The sequence below is a fragment of the Mustelus asterias genome, chromosome 18 (assembly GCF_964213995.1).
Source record: "Mustelus asterias chromosome 18, sMusAst1.hap1.1, whole genome shotgun sequence".
Classification (NCBI taxonomy): Eukaryota; Metazoa; Chordata; class Chondrichthyes; order Carcharhiniformes; family Triakidae; genus Mustelus; species Mustelus asterias.
In genome coordinates this window covers 39,401,879-39,422,809 of record NC_135818.1, presented here as the reverse complement: position 1 = coordinate 39,422,809, position 20,931 = coordinate 39,401,879, and the positions used below count along the sequence as shown (strand labels likewise).

The 20,931-nt window shown below is 42.2% G+C and overlaps 1 long non-coding RNA gene across 1 annotated transcript in view; it reads left to right on the top strand.

Moving 5' to 3' along the window:
• Positions 1-4,097: 4,097 nt before the first annotated feature.
• The window catches only part of LOC144506824 (uncharacterized), a 39,340-nt gene continuing 22,506 nt past the window's right edge, over positions 4,098-20,931 (top strand). The window contains exons 1-3 of the long non-coding RNA XR_013499966.1: positions 4,098-4,263; positions 5,190-5,295; positions 8,394-8,457. This is a non-coding gene — a long non-coding RNA (uncharacterized LOC144506824). The remainder of the gene's footprint in view (positions 4,264-5,189; positions 5,296-8,393; positions 8,458-20,931) is intronic.

Below are 20,931 nucleotides of genomic sequence, written 5' to 3'. Positions count from 1 at the left end.
AAAAGGGAGCTTAAAACAATCACTACCACGAAAGAAAAACTGCTAGGACAACAAAGGGGGCTAAAAGCTGACAAGTCCCCTGGGCCTGCATCCTAGGCTGTTAAATGACGTGGCTGGAGAGATAGACAGTGGATCTTGGTTGTTATCTCCTAAAATTTCCTAGATTGTGCAAAGGTCCTGGAGGATTGGAAAACAGAAAATGTAACACCTCTATTCAAGAAAGGAAAAAGACAGAAAGCAGAAAACTGTAGGCCCGTTAGCGCAATAGCTGTCATGGGGAAAAAGCTGGAATCAATTATGAAGAAAATAGTAACAAGTCGTTTAGAGAATTCTAATACAATCAGGCAGAGTCAACATGGTTTTTATGAAAAGGAAATTACGTTTGACAAATTTATTAGAATTCTTTGACGACGTAACAAGCAGAGCAATTACGGAGAACCAGTAGATCCAGTCTCAAATGCCCTGCTACCACTGCCAGCAAAAATAGAGAATTTGGCGCTCAGCTAAATCTCCATTCACTGCAGGGGGACCAGAGAATCCCAGCCAAGGATGAGGTCGGAGAATCCCGGCCGTAATGTATTTGGATTTTCAAAAGGCATTCGATAAGGGCCATTGCCTTTCTGAGAAATTCTGACCAAAGAGCTTGCAAAGATATATAGAGTGGTGAGTGGGATAAAAGTTGGCAGATGGAGTGTAATATGCAACTAAGTGAGGATCATCACATTAGTAGAAAATCATAGAAATACAGAATATAATTTAAATAGAGAGAGACTAGAGAACGCTGCAGTACAGAGGGATTCTTGTATATAAATCACAGAATGTTACCATGCAGGTATAGCAGGTAATTAGGAAGGCAAATAGAATGCTTTTTTATTGTAAGTGTGATGGAATATAAAATTAGGAAACTTTGCTGCAACTGTACAGGGCATTGATGAGATCGCACCTAGAGTACTGCATCCAATTTTGGTTTCTTAATTAAGGAGATATATAAATGCATTGGAGGCAGTTCAGAATTAAGATTCAGTAGGTTGATTACCAGATCTCTGAGTTTGGAAAGGTTGAGAAAGTTAGACCAGCATTCATTGGAGTTTAAAAATATGAGAAGTGATCTTATTGAAACACATAAAATTCTGAAAGGGCTTGACAAGGTAAATGGGAGGGAAGGAGGACGAAGAAAGATACAATGGGCGATGATATCTTTGTAGGACAAAAGCACTGGTGTGTATTGCATGGAGTCTAGTACATAATGAAACTAGTTTAATCTGGTTTGGTTTATATACATTCATGCACATATTACCTCAAGAGGGCACTTTTACACTCCTCCTCCAGTGCAATAATTGCCCCTTATGGTAATTTGACATTTAATGTCATTTTTTAAAAAATTCATTCGTGAGATATGGGCGTCGCTGACTGGCCAGCAATTATAGCCCATCCCTAGTTGCACTTGAGGAGGTGGCAGTGAGCTGCCTTCTTGAATCGCTGCAGTCCATGTTCTCTGGGTTGACCCACAATGTCATTAGGGAGGGAATTCCAGGATCTTGACCCAGCGATTGTGAAGGAACGGCAATATATCGGCAATATCAGGAAGGCGAGGGGCTTGGAGGGGAACTTGCAGATGGTGGTGTTCCCATGTATCTGTTGCCCTTGTCCTTTGAGATGGAAATGGTCGTGGGTTTGGGAGGTCCTGTCTAAGGATCTTTGGTAAATTGCTGCATTGCATCTTGTTGATAGTACACACTGCTGCTAACTGAGTGTCGGTGGTGGGGGGAGTGGATGTTTGTAGATGTGGTGGCAATCAAGCGGGCCACTGGATAGTGTCAAGCTTCTTGAGTGTTGATAGAGCTGCACCCATTCAGGCAAATGGGGAGTGTTCCATCACACTCCTGACTTGTATTTTGTAGATGGTGGATAGGCTTTGGGGAGTCAGGAGGTGCGTTATTCGCCACAATATTCCTAGCCTCTGACCTGCTCTTGTAGCCACTATGTTTATCTGATGAGTCCAGTTGAGTTTCTGGTCAATGGTAATCCCAAGGATGTTGACAGTGGGGGATTCAGTGATGGTAACACCATTGAATGTCAAGGGGCAATGGTTAGAGTGGCTCTTATTGGTGATAGTCATTGCCTGGCATTTGTGTGGCACGAATGTTACATGCCACTTGCCAGCCCAAGCCTGGATATTGTCCAGATCTTGTTGCACTTGAACGTGGACTGCTTCAGTATCTGAGGAGTCGCGAATGGTGCTGAACCATTATCATCACTGAATCCTCAACTATCAGCATCCTGGAGGAGTTACCATTGACTAGAAACTGAATTGGACCAGCCATGTAAATACTGTGGCTAAAAGAGCAGGTCAAAGTCTGGGAATTCTGCACAGAGTGACATACTTCCCATCTCCCCAAAGCCTACCCAGCATTTACAAGGCCAAGTCAGGAGTGTGATGGAACATACTCCGCTTGCCTGGGGTGCAAGGAGGTGATGGGGAGCAGGTGGCATATGTCAGTGGCATGGTGGCAGAGTGGTTAGCACTGCTCCCTCACAACGCCAGGGACCCGGGTTCAATTCTGGCCTCCGGTGACTGTCTGTGTGGAGCTTGCACGTTCTCCCCATGTCTCCATGGGTTTCCTCCAGGTGCCCTGGTTTCCTTCCACAGTCCAAAGATGTGCAGGTTAGATGGATTGGCCATGCTAAATTACACATCTCTGGACTGTGGGAGGAAACCGGAGCATCCGGAGAAAACCCACGCAGACACAGGGAGAACATGCAATCTCCGCACAGACAATCACCCAAAGCTGGAATCGAACCCAGGTCCCTGGCACTGTGAATGTTAACCACTGTGCCACCGTGCCATCCTTGAATCTCACTTCTATTTCAATACTCAGTGAAGAAGAATTATTGGAGCTCTGAGAACAGATTTTAATGCAAAGAAGTCCATGTAAATTGTGAGCAGGGAATCCCCAAAGGCAAAATTGCTTTAAATAATGAGGTGCTTGCTCTGATGGCTATAAGCAGCGGATTCGAAAGCTACATTCCAGATATTATTGATCTGTTAACCATTCTTTTGAAGACATATCCGGAAATAACAATTATGTCATTTAATCAATGGAGGGGTTACAGAAAGCAGTGCCCGCTGCACTCTGAATCGTGTGAGCATGATTCTGCAACAGTAATAATTTCATTTCACAAACTCGGATTTGTAACAAAACTGTTCAAATGTTATTAAAGCAGCAGAATAATTGATGAAAGGCAGGTAATCTCTGAAGCAATCATGTAATATTTGTATCTTTGTTTTTTGCAAATTCAAATATTGCTTGAGATACAGCATGAAGGGTTTATTTTGTTCCAACAGTCGCAAACTTATACACTGTAATTGATATTTGAAATGGCTCATCCTGGCTCTGCCAAAGTTTACATCAGTCCAGAGTTCAAAGAAACACAACCCAAAGTGCTCAGTGTTTGCTTTGTTCAGATTTTCGTAGAGAATAAGTGCACTGACCTGTTGAGGCCGGCCTCAAGCGTGGACAACCAAGGGTTTGAAACACAAACTGGATGCACTAGTTGTCATTGTACGTTAGTGTTTAAAGCCAAGCAGGTCTTTTTGATCATTGCGTATGTGGCTGATGTGTTTTGCTGGCTGTTTTCTTTGTTATATAATAGAGTTCTATTTCAACTTTCCTTCAGGTAAACTGATGCTGACGTCTCCATAATAGCACACTGAACGTTTGCAATTATCAGAGAAAAGCAGGCTGGTATGAAGTCCATTGTCCATTACTAACTCATACAGCACAGCTCCAGCAACCATGTGTATCACCCACATTCACCAAAAATCTATTTGCCATTTAAATTCTGGTGAAAGTATCTGAAGACTTCTTTTTATGCTACTATCAATTGTTCAATGTGCATTTTTATGCAGAAATTACCTGGGCTCTCTCCCTTAAGGCTTTGATGTGCTGCACTATCAATTGTTGGCTGAGATTACATGAGACTGCAGAGTACACAAGGCTGTCTGCTCTTGACTCAAATGGAAAAGAGAGCTGTTTATACTCAGCAACTGATTAGCCAACTCAGTCAATATTTGCCTGATGGGAAGATAATCAGTTCTTTATGTGAAACTGGTTTTAATTTATCCAGGAAGAAAGTTCCTGATTTGATAAGCTGTCTTGTCACAAAGAGTCAATCTGACAACAGTATGGGGTGGAAATCCCTTCAGGCCTATTTGAGGCCTGAATTGGGCACCACACACATGGAAGAGCATGGCAGTTCGAGGTAAGCACAGACTTAGTTTCATTAACATGATTTGAACATTCCACTGGAACTTGCTGCAGGATTGCCCACCTTCAGAAAAAGAATGTGTGGCTCTTGCGTCACTGGTAGAGAGGACAGAGCAGCAGTAAGAGGGTGAGGGCTGTTCCTCCTTCAGATTGAAAGAGCTTTTCTTGTCGGAAGCTGTGCAGGTTGCAATGATTAGTGAAGAATCCTTGTGAATACCAGACCTGGCTCCCACACCATTTGTCATCACCCACTTTCAGCAAGGGGGAAGAAACAGGGCCGGAATTCTCTGAGCTTAAACGCCCCACTACCCCTGCCACCGAGAACGGAAAATTTGGCGCTCAGCAGCAGGACCGGATAATCCAGGCGCGGGCAAGGTTGGAGACTTTTGGCCCAGGTCTCCCATTTACAAATGTAAGGGGCCTAATGCCTGAGTTAGGCAAAGGTGCACTATCTTGAAGTTTGATAAATACCTTCTTTTGGGCAGAGGACATTGGTCCCCAACATTGGCCCTCATTTCTGCCACTTACACAAGTAGCATGGATGCAACAGGTTTCAATTTTTACCCTTGTTACTTAGTTCAGAAAAGCTTTCCTTTCTCCCACTTAAGATGTGTGGGCAGTTGCTATTTTTAAAATGCAGAAAACATTTTACTTTAAAACGTATTTTTCCAACTCTTGCGAAACTAACTTGCATAAAACTGAACTATTGTTTTTCCATCCAGGTGATCTTAGGGACAATGCATAACCAATCCTCAGCAAATTTAATGTTTAACGTTTACTTATTAGTGTCACAAATAGGCTTCATTAACACTGCAATGAAGTTACTGTAAAAACCCCCTAGTCACCACACTCTGACCTCTGTTCAGGTACACTGAGGGAGAATTTAGCATGGCCAATGCACCTAACCAGCATGTCTTTCAGACAGTGGGAGGAAACCGGAGCATCCGGAGGAAACCCACGCAGACAAGAGGAGAACAAGCAGACTCACACAGACAGTGAATCGAATCCACATCTCTGGCACTGTGAGGTAGCAGTGCTAACCAATTTATATGGTTCAATCAATTAATCACAAAAGGTAGATGTGAGTTAAACTTTTCCATGTAGCTAAGTGTAATTAAAGGTCAGAATAAATTCAGAATAACAAATTGCAGATTATTACACCTCATTGAGGTCAAATAAATGGTTTTGACAATAATATTCACTCTGAGGTTTCTGTGAAAAATCGTTGAGAAAATCCTGATTCAAAGTACGAGGAGAAGCCATTATTCAGTTTCTTTCTGGGAACAAGTCGGGTACAAACATAGTCTGGGCAGGGGACTTCCCTCATAAACAGATTTACCACTGAGGTGCACAAGAACTATTCACAACTTTGCTGGTGTTATGCTGCTGAGTGCGCTTTCTTTTTATATTCTTGGTGGGCTACAGATACTACTGTATTTTCCAAAGGCTGCCCCCTCAGAGGGGAGGAAGATCCTCACTGTTGCAGGTCTGAAAGGATCTGATAATAACAAAAGCAAAATGTTGTGGTTGTTGGAAATCTGAAATAACAATAAAAAATAGTAGAAACACTCTGCAGGTTAAACAGCAGCTGGAATTCTCTGGCTGTTTACACCGGCAGGATCTTCTGGTCCTGATGTGGGTTTCCCGGCAGCATGGGGTGCAGTCATTTAATCAGGAGATCCGGCGAATGGCACACTGCCTCCCATCATGAGAAACACGCTGCGGGGAGACCAAGGAATCAATCCCCCCACTCCCCAAATCAATGGAGAGCGAAAGTGAGGCAGAGACAAACTAAGTTAACAGGGAGCTATATTATCCTAACCTACCAATTAGGAAACAGATGGGATCGGGTGCAAGTCAGGCCCACTATTACTCTACATTGCTGTCAATGGAGAGTCCAATTGGACAGGGTGTCAAACACTATCATAACCAATCCTGTCAGTTTTCTGACAGTGGTCAGGTTAAAATTGCCTCTCTTATGTTTCAGGTCGATGACACAGCAAGAAAATGTTACATATGAATAGCTTTTAAGCAAGTACAAAGCCAGGAAGCAGAGTGGGGGGTGGGGAACAGGGACAGAACAAAAGGTTGTGATAGGATGGAGGGCAGGAGTCATTAAATGACAAGGGATTCCTGTTTAAGATTTGAGACAAAAGGTTTGAGAGTGATTACTGTCTGATGCCCATATGCTATATATCAAACCAAAATAATGTAAGGGGTCTGAAAATGAGGTTGTTGTATTGACCTTGTTGTAAATGGAATGATCAGCATATTTAAATATTGAGAGATCTGCAGTGTCTGTAAAGCCAGCATGCAATGCATCATAAAGGCAGGAGGGGGTGATGGAAAACTAGTAATGGGGCAGAGTTAGAGTCATTGCTGAAGTGGAAAGGAGGCATGTAGCTGGAGTCAAGGCCAAGCAGCATGTTAAAGTGGCATTGTGTAAAGAAGCATAAGCAATGCAATAAGTAGGCAATCTAGGGGAAGACGTCTCTTTATCAAGATATATAGCAGAGGAATGATTTGTTTGGAATTTGATCTTGTAGGCTATTTAAACATGTAGGCTACACTCTGTGGAGGTAGGTTGCCATAGTGACTGCCATCTATCTTGACCCTCTGAACTTATTAACGGGGCAAAAATAAGTTTTGATGGCCTTATCAGTTCAAACAAGATAAATTACCTGCTGCCCCCAATCCTTCCCTGCAGTTTCTTTAAATGTAATTATTCAATCCTCCTGTAGTTCTCTCACGGTGTGCACTGAACCTTTGATCCCATACCTTGTCACCTACTACATAAAAATGGACACTCACTCACTGTTTGCCATATTTGAGCAAACTTCCTTTACATATTAGGCCAAGATTCTCTGGCCTTCCCTCAGTGTTTTTCTCTGCGGCGTGTTGTTCGCTGGTGATGGGATCTTTTGGTCCCGCCGTTGTCAATGGGAATTCCCATGAAGCCACTCCAGAGAATTCAGGCCATTTGCTTTTTACCCTTTGCATAATTTCAAACTCATCCCTCACATTCAAACATGAGAATTAGGAGCAGGAGTAGGCCATTCAGCCCCTCAAGCCTGCTCCATGGTTCAGTAAGATAATGGCTGATCTGACTGTGGCCTCAATACCATCATCCTGCCCACCCCCCCTATACTCTTTGACTCTACTGGCCATCAAAAAAATATGCCTCTGGTTTCATAAACAGCGAGGGGGGTCTTTAATAATATGTAAATGTATTTAATTATATTGAAATCAAGTTCATGCTCATTGTGGGTGTGAACCTGATTACGTCACCGGCGAGGGGTGGCAAAAATTGGAAGTCACGATCTCTCCGGTGAGATTGACAAGTTCCAGTTTTGCAAGATATTGAACCCTCGCCGCTGATCCCATGGATGGTGAACATGGGTTCACAATCGCGCCCCCCCACCCCGTTCCCTGTTAGCTAACCAATCCTCTATCCATGCCACTATGTCACCACATTCAGTATGAGCTCTTACTCTGACTGATCAGTGAATCCTCCACAAGTGTCAGGTCTGCTGTCCAACTTCATAAAGCTGCTTGTATGCTGATAACAACTCCCTAGGACCCCCTACTCTTGTAGATGTAAGGATCCAGGTCTAGGCGGCTGATGCACCTACAGATCTGAAGGATCATTCCAGAATTCAAAAGCACTGAGACAAGCTACTTCTGTTCCAAGAGGCTCATGATACCACAGCGTAGCCTCGTGCCACTGACACTCCCGGTCCTTGGGTAGTACTCCTAACACTGCGGCATCAGGATAGATTCAATGCAATGCAGGCAAGTAAAATAATTATTATTTTATTCAAGAAACACACTTATAGCCTGAAGATCGAATTACAGTGCAGCTTACATTGAAAAATTCATATAAAGACTATTTAACCAGGCGAAAAACATGCAAACATGTATCAATAAAGATAGACACACTCAGTCAGATATTAAAAGAAGGGCAATGTTTAATTAAAGTTATATTAAAATTATAAACCAATACACCATTCACATATTACAGGCACAGAGATATATATAAATTTTATCATTAAAGTACTTCATTGAGGACTGAAATCATGTAAGGAATAGGGCGACATTAATACCGTCCCACCCTGCATCTTACAGGTCGAATGTACTCAAACCTCTAAGCTGCCTGTGCATGGTGGGGAGTACCGGATTCTGAAACTGGGTAAGCTGCAGAAAGGATTTTCAGAACTTGGTGCAAATATTAATTCGACATGTGGGAATGATTTCCATGATAATACAGGCAATCATAGAATCATAGAAACCCTACAGTGCAGAAAGCAGCCATTCAGCCCATCGAGTCTGCACCGACCACACTTCCACCCAGGCCCTATCCCCATATCCCTACATGTTACCCGCTAATCCCTCTAACCTACGCATCCCGGGACACTAAGAGGCAATTTAGCATGGCCAATTAACCTAACCAGTCCATCTTTGGACTGTGGGAGGAAACCGGAGCACCCGGAGGAAACCCACGCAGACATGGGGAGAATGTGCAAACTCCACACAGACAGTGACCCAAGCCGGGAATCGAACCCAGGACCTTGGAGCTGTGAAGCAGCAGTGCTAACCACTGTGCTACCGTGCCACGTCTGTCGTGGCCGCGCAGAAAAGTCAATGCGGAACTCTATTGATTTATAAGATCAGCAGCTTCAATAAGTGGAAATTCATGCCTTATACACATTTTCTTTTAATTATCATTAATTAGGAAATAACAAGGTGAAATACATTTGCCATCAGATCGATGCATCCAAGTTGGGTGGGAACCAGGCAAATGGAACCCATTGGGGGTGCACAGGTAAGGATAGTCCTAGGGAGAGAGAGACATGGCCAAGCTGTACCTTGGCACTGTGCACTGACAAACTGGCACTGCCCTTAGCACTGCCCCCAGTGCCAGGGTTCCCAGGGCAGTGCCAGGGAACAGTGCCGGGGGCGGGGCAGGACACAGTGCCAGGGTGCCAGGGGGCAGTGCCAAAGTTAGTGCCAAGGAAGGGTTGCTTCAACTGGGGAGGTCGGTGCAGGAGGTTCCCCATGTGGGTTGTGGGTTGTCCCCTTGTCCTGAGGGGTCCTATGTTGGGAGGTGGTTTCCTGGGGAGGGGGGGGGGGGGGTGGGGTGTCTCAATCACTGTTGGGGGGAAGGGGGGTATTTTTTTAATTTTAACTTTTTTAAGATTAAGGTATCCTTTAAAAAATGATTTCTGGAGAGCAAAGGTTGCTGACTCTATCAGGCCCCACCCAGCCTCACAGCATGACGATGTGTGAGACACCTCCAGTATTTTATTTTACTAAGTGTGAGAGAAACACTGGCTGTGCTGTTGGTGAGCTACACATTGGTTTTCTCACCAGGTCCAGCACTTTTGGAAAAAACAGAAAATTTCACTCAATATTTCTTTATTTCAATCCTTAATGATCTGGCTCTGATGTTTAGTGGGTGCCCTTTTGTTGTGGATTCCCCCATCTGAGGTAATCGTTTCTGCATAACTTTTCAATTGAACCATTTTATTGTATCACATACTTTGATTTGATCACCCTTCAACCACCTATATTCATAGAAATACAAAACAAGTTTATGTAAATTGATCTCGAAGTGCAGGAATTCCCTGCACTAAAAGACAATAGATGCTGGTTCAAGTGAAATATTCAAGGCTGAGGTCGACAGATTGCTATTATGTAGGAGTAGCAAGTTGAATGGAATAAAGGTGGATAAATGAAATTGAGATACAGATCCCTAAGGGCCTGAATGACCTACTTAGTTCCAATATTCCATAGCAAGGTACCACAAAGAGAAATGTAGATAAATTGATCCATTTTAGTGGTGTTGGGTGGGAGGTATGGTGGCGCAGTGGATAGCATTTCTTACTCCAAGCCAGAAGCTCTGGCCGCAAGTCCCACTCCAACATTTGATGACCGAGGAAGGTGTGTTCGTAATGTGGCAAAACAGAGTATCAACTTGTAAATCCTTTCAACACACACCAAAGGCAGGTGGTAAGAGTGGGAGAGATTCCATGTGATGGAAAGAAATTGAAGCCTCAACCATTATCATCCATAGTGCAATACTGCAACATGCATGTAAAAGTGTATGTTGCCATAGTAACCTAGACTCCTTGGGCTGGTAGGGATCAGATTGGTGGCATTAGCATAGGGTTAATCCCTGTTCTGGCTGGGGTGGATTTGACCTCTTTGGCCTACCAGTTGTGGAAGTTGTGGCGCTGGTGGTCAGATCTCCCTTTGGGCAGAGAACTGAAGAAGAAGTGGCATTGGTTGAGAAATAAATGTTGACCAGGAAACTAGAAGATCTGCTTTAAAGAGTGCAATAGTGGCCAAGCTTCTCTGGTCTCCCCTCAGCGTTTTTCTTGGCAGCGGGGGACAACACGCCGCTCACTGGCAGTGGGATTCTCTGGTCCTGCCACTATCAATGGGAATTACCATAGAAGCTACCCCTAGCTGCCAGGAAACCCGTAACAGGAGATGTGGCGGGACCAGGGAATCCTGCTGACATGAATGGCGGGGTAATTCTGGCCAGTATCTATTGCATCCACTTGGACAGGCAAACAAGGCCTCAAAAGATAACAATGATTCTAATTACAATTGCAATTTATATTGGGAAAATCAGTTTAGGTTTTTAAGGGGATTACAATATCAACATGGAACAACAATAGAATTCTTCAAAACAGCACCATTAAACATTACAGAAACATTTAAACAATCATTTATTTTGAACAGTTATTTTAACCTTCAGGAAAGAGAGTTTGGCAATAAAATTATAGAAAATATCAACAATTGATTCCTTTAACTGCTTTCTCTTGCGTGGCTATTTAAGTTCACTTTGTTGCTGGAACCCCAGGACTAATATTTAATCCTGGAATCCTGATGCAATCTCTTTATCATTGACTGATTAATGCACTGCAGAGCACAGTCTCCCTGAGCCTCATAAATAAAGGAACAATGAGGTTATCTTATCTCGAGTCTTTTCTTAATGTTATTCCCAGCAATAATTTAGTTTCTTTCTTCCCTGCTTGTAACTCCATGCAGTGGATTTAAAAGGAATGACCTTAAATACAGTTCTGTTTGCACTCTACCTCCTAAGCAGCTGCAATGGAGAACAAGGCAAATAGTGGATTAACAGTGGTACCTTTTGTAAGACTGACTAGTCTGTAAAATATGCTCATGGGAGACAAAACAAAGCCTGTAATTAGTGCAGAAATATAGGCTTTCAGCATACTGTTTTGACTAATATATATTTCCTCAGCAAGCCAACGATAATGAGATATTATTCCTTTGATTGAAAGTTTTGCAAATACAGTGCTGTGAAATTGATCAGATGCTGGATACAAATTTCCTCAGTCAACAGCAGCTCAGTTCCTGAAAAAAGAGGTTAATAATGGGGTGATTTAGGTGGCACTGATTAAACTGAGCAATAGTTTTCTTTAAAATTATTCTAAATACGGATAAGCTAATGTATTTAAAGTGTCATTCAACTTATTTTCACTGCAGTGCCAGAACAAATCAGTGCCACAACATGAGTCAACAAGGTTTTTTTCATGGGAAGATTTTATCTATGCCAAATAATTAATCAGAGGATCAGTATGTACCATAAGGGAATGGTTCTTTCTCTGGTTTGCAGGATGTGACAAGTGGTGTGCCATAGGGATCAGTGCAGCGGCCTCAACTTTTACACAATTTATACAAATGACTTGGATGAAGGGACTAAAGGTCTGGTTGCTAAATTTGCTGATGACACAAAGATAGTTGGAAAGTAAATTGTGAAGAGGAAATAAGAAGGCTACAAAGGAATGTAGATAGGTTAAGTGAGTGGGCAGAGCTCTCAGCAAATGGAGCATAATGTGGGCAAACGTGAAATGGTCCATTTTGACAGGAAGAACAAAAAAGAAACTTATTATCTAATTGGTGAGTATTGGTTTCCTTGTTTAAGGAAAGAAGTAAATGCGTTAGAAGCAATTCAGAGAAAGTTTATTGGATTAATACCAGGAATGTGCAGTTTGCCTTATGAGAAAAGTTTGGATAGTCTACGCTTGTATCCACTGGAGTTTAGAAGAGTAAGAGGTGACTTGATTGAAACCCTTAAGATCCTGAGGGGTATTGACAGGGTGGATGTGGAGAGGATGTTTCCTCTTGTGGTAGAATCTAGAGCTACAGGTCATTGTTTAAAAATAAAGAGATGAGAAGAATTTTTTTGTCTCAGAGGGTTGTCTTTGGAACTCTCTTCCTCAAAAGGCAGTGGAAGCAGAGTCTTTGAATGTTTTTAAGGCAAAGCTAGATAGACTCTTGAGTAACAAGGGGTGAAAGATTATAGGGGTTAGGCAGGAATGTGGGGTTGAGGTTACAATCAGATCAGCCCAGATCTTGATGAATGGTGGAGCAGGCTCGAGGGCCGAGTGGCCTACTCCTGCTCTTAGTTCACATGTTCATAGGCAATGCATTTTTTTTTGCCATGTGCTTTTTAAATTGTCGTCCTGTCATGATATCCATTACAACTGACATTAGTGAGGTACAGTTGATTATAGCTCCCACAGGGGAGTGACCCATGAAGTTTAATTGTGGATCTTATACTGTGCTTCCGAATTAACATTAGATGAATGTTAACAATAAAGTCCTATTGTCCTACATTTGTTCTTAATCGCCAGTATTGGCATATACCAGCGGTATCAGTGCTTCCCTGTGAAATAAGTTAGAAGGTGTTTCAAAATTAATCAGGCAAAGGAGCAAAACTTTGCCAGTACACCAGTAATAATTTTAGCTAAAGCTTTATTTTGAAAACTTTCCTATGCATGACTTAAAAATAGTCACATTTTGATGGTTACTGACCATAGGGTTGATTTTAACTGGCAGCATGTTTGGAGCACTTGGGAGTGTGGGGCGGGTTGCTAATTACAAAAGAGAACTTGGTGTGAGGTTCAAACCATTCTTACCTCCTGACCAACTTATTTGAATAATGTTCCAGCCAAAACCATCAGGAGTAAAGTCAGGACTGGAGAGTAAGAGCCAATGTGTTTTTAAGGTCTCTTCCTCTTTACTGCTCATTTCAACAACATGAAGTATGCACAGCGAACACATTTTCCAATTGTCCCTTGAAGTTTCACTGTAAGTCCTACATACAAGATAAAATCTTGATTTTCATTTATTAGTAATTCAGGTATTTCCCTGGGCTATCCAAAGTAAGACCCCCAGTAAATATGGTGGCAGGGCAGTAATGTGGTGAAGTGATGCACAACGATTTTAACTCCTCTAACGTCCTGTCACCACCAGCTGGGCCAAGTTACAATTGTTCCTTGAGCTCATGGGGACATAGAAAGTAAAACCTCAATATCATCATGTCAACAAGAAAGTGCGGTTCCCAATTTATTTGTCAATTTGTGACATTAATAAAATAATTGTTTATTTGGCAAGCAAAATTGTTCCCAAAAAAAGGGTCCTTATTTGAAATTGTTCTTAACTTCTGATCAGAATTTTGTCTTTCAGCTACAAACTTGAGGTGAAAACTGGTAGGTAGGGAAGCAATCTTATATACAAACAAATAATAGTTGCCAGTAAAACATCTCAGTTAAACAGAGGCCAGAAAACTTTAAACTAATTTAACATATGGTTAGCAGAATGTTTATAAGGATTTTGTTGGATGAATATTAACACAGTGATAAAGATAATAGCCTATAACTTATCCAAAACAAGTTAAAGCTCCCAGGAATGTGCTGAGGCTATCACCATTAGTAGTTTTAGGCTCATGTATGTTATGCTACAATGTAGAACAGAGTTCATTACTAGATACAAAGTTTACAAATGAATTCTTAAAATGTAACTATGTACACATTGGTGAATGATTTTGTACAGTACAGCTTTTGATCTCTGTGCTCTTTTAGGAATGCAGGCTTCAACCATGCATTAGTGCTACCCATCCAACTGTATGATTTATTTCCATTAGCTCCTTTACTAATGGATGACTAATGGGCTGTGGGGTGCAAGAGTGAAAGGTCACATTAGATTTTTCGAGAATATTACAGCTCAAAATGTACTCCTCACTCATGAATCTGTTTGTGGATGACTTAAATTGAGTGCCATAGGTAAAAGACAAAACATTCCTGAAGCAAACAAATCCTTCAACAGAACTCTTTTCTTTCTGTTTCATAGAGTGGTACATGTACGGTACATGTTGTAACATCCTTTTATAAACTCACTACATGTTAGTAGTTTTTAACCATAATTTCTTGCTCAGTATTGAGGTGAAAACCTGTAAAATATCTTCTCCAGCATTAAGTGTTCTGGTGGTATTATTTATATAATAATTGGTGCTCACTGAAACATTATAGTTTATATATTTATCCTTCATGTAACAAGAATTTATGAACATTTCTATAGTGTTAACTATTTAAAAAATATCTTTTGTAAAAATGTCCTTTTAAACAGCTCACTATTTAATTTAGAACAACAAGTTGCATATTTTGAGCCTTGGATGCTGTGGTACATACATACCAAACAACATGGTAAAAGAACCATTAGCTGTTCCTACATAATGACATATTTCACCATTTTATTGAAGGGACTAATATTTTCTGCTCAGATATTATTGACTGGCAAACTGGCAATTAGCACATTGGCCTTTACTGCAAGGGGATTGGAGTACAGGAATGAAGAAGTCCTGCTACAATTGTACAGGGTTTTAGTGAGTCCACATCTGGAATATTGGGCCTGATTCTCCCGCAACTTTTCCGGAGGATCCGGTCAGGAGAATCGCATCACCGGCCTTTTTCCGGGATTTGAGCATGCGCCGGGAATGCATGCGCATCTCCCAGAGCCAGAGAACAGTCAGAGTCCAAACCACGCTGGAAACCGGTGGGAGGACAGGTAAGTCATTTGAATCTTTTTAAAATATGTTTTGCACGTGATTATCGGGAACTTGCCGGGCCTGATTGAATCTCCCACCCCGCCAGAAGTACCTAATTCTGGTGGGGTTCAGACTTGCTCCCCACGTTTGGGGAATGAGCTGGAGACCCCATCAGAATGAAGGGGGGGGGGAGCAATCGGGGCCCCCCAGAGTGTCGGGTGGTGTGGGGGGTGGTGCCCCCTGGGTATGGGCATCCTGGCAGTGCCAGTCTGTGCCTCTTGGCATTGCCCAAGGGGCAAAGTACCCATGCCCAGGGGGCACCTTGGTACTGCCAACCAGGCATCAGGCAGTGCCAAGGGGGTGGGGCCTATTTTGGGTGGGGCCGAGGGGCAATCAGTGGGGGTGGGGGGCCCTGCTGCCACTCTGCATGGCAATCAGTCTGGGCTGGAGGGAGGCCAGCGATTGGGGCGGGCTGGGGATGGGGTGGTGGTCTGCCGGGGTGAGGGATGGGGGGATCACCACTGCTGAGTGGGGGGGGGCTGGACATCGGGGCGGTCTGGGGCGGAGGGCCTGGAAATTGTTGTGGGGGCCACGATTGGGCCATGGAGGGGAGGGGCTGGAGGGGCAGCACTGCGGGGGTTCCAGGCTGGCCAGCGATCGAGCTGGCCAGCAAACTGGGAGACTGACAAATCGGGACCACTGTGCATGCACAGAGTTCCGGAGCTGTCAGACTCCAGCACGAATAGGCCCCCTGGTTTTTAATGAGATTCACGATTGGGACCTGTGCAGTGCACAGAGTAGGGAGATTCAGGTCTGAATCTGCACTGAATACACAATCGTGATCTAGAACAGTTTTCCCACCAATTCAGCACTTTTGGGAGAATCGCCCCCATTGTGTGCAGTTTTATGGTCTCCACATTTACAAAAGGACATACTTGCAATGGAAGTAGTACAGAGAAGACTCACTAAATTGGACCCTGGAATGAAGGGATTGCCTTTTAATGAGAGACTGTGTAAATTGTATTTATATTCAAAAGAATGAGAGGTGATCTCATTGAAACATACAAGATTCTGAAAGGGTTTGATAGGGGAGACACTGAGAGATTGTTTCTGCTGTTCAGAGAGTCTAAAACACAAGGGTACAATCTCAGGAAAAGGGGCTGATCATTTAGGACTGAGATGAGGAGAAATTACTTCTCTCAAAGGGTTGTAAATCTTTGGAATTCTCCAGCCCCAGGAGAATTGAATACTTGTAAGTCCGTGAGGGACAGATTTTTTTGGTCTCTCAGGGAATTAAGAGAAGGAAAGTGGACAGGAAAATGGAGTTGAAACCCAAGATGCAGTATGATTGTATTGAAAGGTAGAGGATCATGCGGTCTCCTACCAAAAGAGAAAATGCTGGAAAATCTCAGCAGCTCTGGCAGCATCTGTACGGAGAGGAAAGAGCTGACATTTCGAGTCCAGATGACCATTTGTCAAAGATATGGGCCATGTGGTCGACTGCTGCTCCTATTTCTTGTGTTCTTGTAACTGGACCCTGTCCCTCCTTCCACCCACTTATCTGGCATTTTGCTGCCTGTTCTCCAAATGGGAAATCTCTCCTATTTTTATTGTCAGGGCACCCTATCCAAAATTGATAAAAGGACCCTTTTATGGCTGGGCCTCCCGTAGTTGAACATTTGATGGAGAGCTACAGCGTCAGAGTTTCCCAGTTTGTGAGATGACCTACTATCTGCAATAAGAAAATTTTGCCTCTACAGTGTCAACCATGGCTCAGTTGATAGCACTTGAGTTAGAGGATACCAAGCCTCAATCTAGAGACCTCTTAAATGATTTATTACTGTCACAAGTAGGCTTGCAATGAAGTTACTGTGAAAATCCCCTAGTCACCACCCTTCAGCACTTGTTTGGGTAGAATTTAGCATAACAAATGCACCTAGCCAGCACGTCTTTCGGACTGTGGGAGGAAACCAGATCACCTGGAGGAAACCCACGCAGACACAGGGGGAACTTGCAGACTCCGCACAGACACTGACCCAAGCTGGGAATCAAACCCGGGTCTCTGGCGCTGTGAGGCAGGAGTACTAACCACTGTGCCACAGTGCTGCCCTAAACATAACATTTAGGGTGACACCTCAGTGGAGGCTGAGGGAATGCTGAACCACCAGAGGTGTCACCTTTTGGATGAAATATTAAACATAACTCGATGGGCCAAATGGCCACTTTCTGCACTGTAGGGTTTCTATGATTCTATGATAACTGCCCTCTCCAGTTGATGTGAAAGATCTCATGGCACCATTTCAAAGAAGAGCGGGGGGAGTTCTGCATGGGGGCCTGGCCAATATTTAATGCCTCAACCAACACCGCTAAAAAAGTTATCAGCCTCACATCGCTGTTTGTAGGACATTGCTGTGAAAAAATTGGCTGCCATATTTCCTACATTGCAACAGTGACTACATTTCAAATGCACTTTATTAGTTGTAAAGTGTTTTGGGAAATCCTACAGTTGTGAAAGGTGCCATTTCTGTTCTTTTTATTGCTTGGTAATGTTGCGGGGCATGTCCTACTGTCTTTTATTCCACTTCATCTGGCCACACTCACAGAGCTATTTGCCCAGTCCCTTGACTCCAATATTGCCATCATTCACAACCTTTCTCCTGTCTTACACTGTCACTCTCAAGAACAAAAAATGGTAAGTTGTGGCACCTCTGTGCTGTTTGAAATTCAAACATTATAAATGAGCAAAATATTTTTAAATGAAGAAAAATAAAGACTGAAGCAATGGTATAATGCTTCAACAAGCTGCGTCATGGATGTCAGATCACCTGTTGACAGAAAGAAAGCCCACATAGATGTTATTTTTAGTCTGTGACTTGTGCTAGTTTTCCACGTTCACATTGACTTGGCCCAACACATGTGGGGGAAATAAAAATCTTGTATAGGAAGGAAGTGAAGACAAGAGTAACTCAACCATGGGTCCTTTTTATATGTCTCCTTAAGACCAATTTAAGTATTGGCTAAGGACCAGATCCCCTACCTACCACTTTAATGGATGGTTATTGTATGCGGGGAAAGGAAAGAATCGTAATATGTTCATACTTTGGGAAGGAGAACAACAGTTTATCTAGCCAACCTTTGCAAGCCGTATATTGATCTCCCTACTGTTCTTTGGAACTGATAACACCATATTTCCTCTCATATTATAAACCTGCCATGACTTTCTATTCCATCATTCTCTGCTGCACAATTATATTTTGATCTTACCAAATATTGTTTGCTAACTTCTTTGGACACCACAGTTTAAACTTGCCCTTGGTCCTCAAAGCTTTGCCTGACGGTGGAACTGCCCTGGATCCAAATGCTTAATATCTGTGAAAATCCTAAATACCACCATTAATTCTTCCTACACCCTCTGCCAAATAGAACAACAGAAAAATTAAGCCAATATAAATAAATAGTGGAAACAGCTATTCCAGTTCTCATAACTGAACCGTAACAAGCCTTCATCTTATATTTTCAAAGTAAAATCAAAATAATTTGACGTGAAGTTAATTTAATCAACCTATAAGTTGTTATAGAATATATTTCAAAGAATCACCTATAGTGGGCATATCATTAACAGAGATTTGTTTGCACCTAACAGATTATTATTTGGATATTGTAAAATGTTTAATTTGTAACATTAAAAAAATTATCAACATTTTAAAAGACAAACCAGTCCTAGGGACCTTATTTTAAAGTAATATTGTGATATTTTAATTTTATATGATTGAAATTGCAAATTAGTACAATATTTAGGTGGAAAAGCTTTGTCCTTGAAGCATGAAGCTTGAGGCAGTCCAAGTACTTTACAAAAAATGTATGCTCCATAAGCAAAGAAGTTTTTAATAATGGTTGCATACTTCACCATTAGCACTATTTTCTACATATATAATACTGTCACTTTCTTTTGAGAACATTTTAACCCCAGGGTTACTTCTCTGGCTGCAGCCTATTGATTCCTTTTGTGTTAGATTGTCAATACTATGAAATGATTTTGAGGGGAAAAAGCCCATCCACTTCAGATGTGATGCCTCCTGCATTACCTAAACTACAGCAGAACAATGATGGACAACAGAGCTTTTCTCCTCTCTGCCAATTCATTCCCCATGGCAACAAGGATAAGAACGCTTGTCTGGAAGAGCTTCAAGCTGAGGTCTGGGATAATAAAAAATGGAATAACATCACAACAATTACACTGATGAGTGAGAGAGGCCACAGATGCATTCAGACACCCACAACACTGTAGGTTTGATGCATTTAGTGTTTTGCTCAGTGTCTCTTGTATGTTGAGAGCAGGTAAATAGAGATTTTCAAGTGAAACGTGTAAGAGATATAATGTGAGTGGCAGCATGCAACCTTGGTTGGTTGATAAGTATACAGGCAGTTTTCAAATATATTGTCATCCACTTCTCCTAATTTAAGACAACCTCTGCTTTGCACTTCATCATCATCTGAACCTTACTGTGATTACCACTGCAGATAAGAATATATCCAATACAAGTTGTCAATCTAAATGTATCAATTTCCATAAATGGGAATAATATCCCCTTTTTACCTTAAAGTTTGCTAAAGCTTTGTCATGTGGAATTGACATTTATGAAGAAGCTATTTAAAATGTATAACAATAATTGAAAACGGTGTATTTCACTTTCATGGGCTGGAAAAATAACTTATTTTACAACATTAGTGTTCCTAACAGGAAGCTTCATGAGTTAGAATTCTTATCATGAAAGGCTATTCACTATTGTGCGTGCTCAGAACAGTCAGGTCTAATCACTTTGTATTGTTTCACAATATTGTTATCAAGCATAGATAGCGGTGCTAGATTAATTTGTGATCTGGTTATAGATTGTATTTTCTCTGATAATTTGATCTGTAAGCACATTTCATTTCGTGCCAGTTGCATTTATTCTGCCCCTTGTTCTCCCTTAAAGAACATATTTCACATCCACCCCACCTCCCATCCCAACTCCCACAGTACCAAAATCAGGTACAGTATTCTAGATGTGGTCAAACCAAGGAATCTGCATAAGGACGGAATGGTCTCCTACACATCTGCTGAATGGTTCTATTAATGCAACCCAATACACTGTTTTCTTGGCTCTATTATGATGTTTTCCTCTTCTCTCCATATAACCATGAGGGGGTTGTGGTGCACTGGCCTTGGGAAATGTTAGAAAAAAGCTACAAGCTCCTAGCTTAAGTTTACCTAATTACTCAGGTTGGTTTTATGTTAGAGTGCTGTAGACTTAGAGGTGAACTGACAAAAGATATATTAAATAATGAAAGAGCTAGATTATGTGCCTATCACTAGATTATTTCTAGTTGACAGTTTGGGGAATAATCAAAGGAGATATGTTTTAACTACCCCCAAGGGTTTTCCCAGAGAATAGTGAGCCTCAGGTGACACTTCAGTTTATGCAGTGAGTGCAACCTCTCAACACACCTCCAAAGTGTGAGCTGGTTGTTGGTGGCAAAGATCGCATCATATTAAAAGGCAAGTGGATTAACAGTTAACTTACGCATGGTCAATCTGAACTTCTGCTCCAGGTTCAATCATCTGATAGGGTTGGAAGGGAAGTTACCAAGCATTTACCTGCTAATTCATGCTGTTTTTTAACATCTGGTTTGTTAGCCTCTCTGGGGAGATGACATGGCCATGTGGTGTTGGAAGTGTCCAGTCATGAGGCTCCAGTAGCCAGGCACCAATAGCATTGCTTACCTCGGGAATCTAAACCTTGGGACAGGAGGGGAAGATAC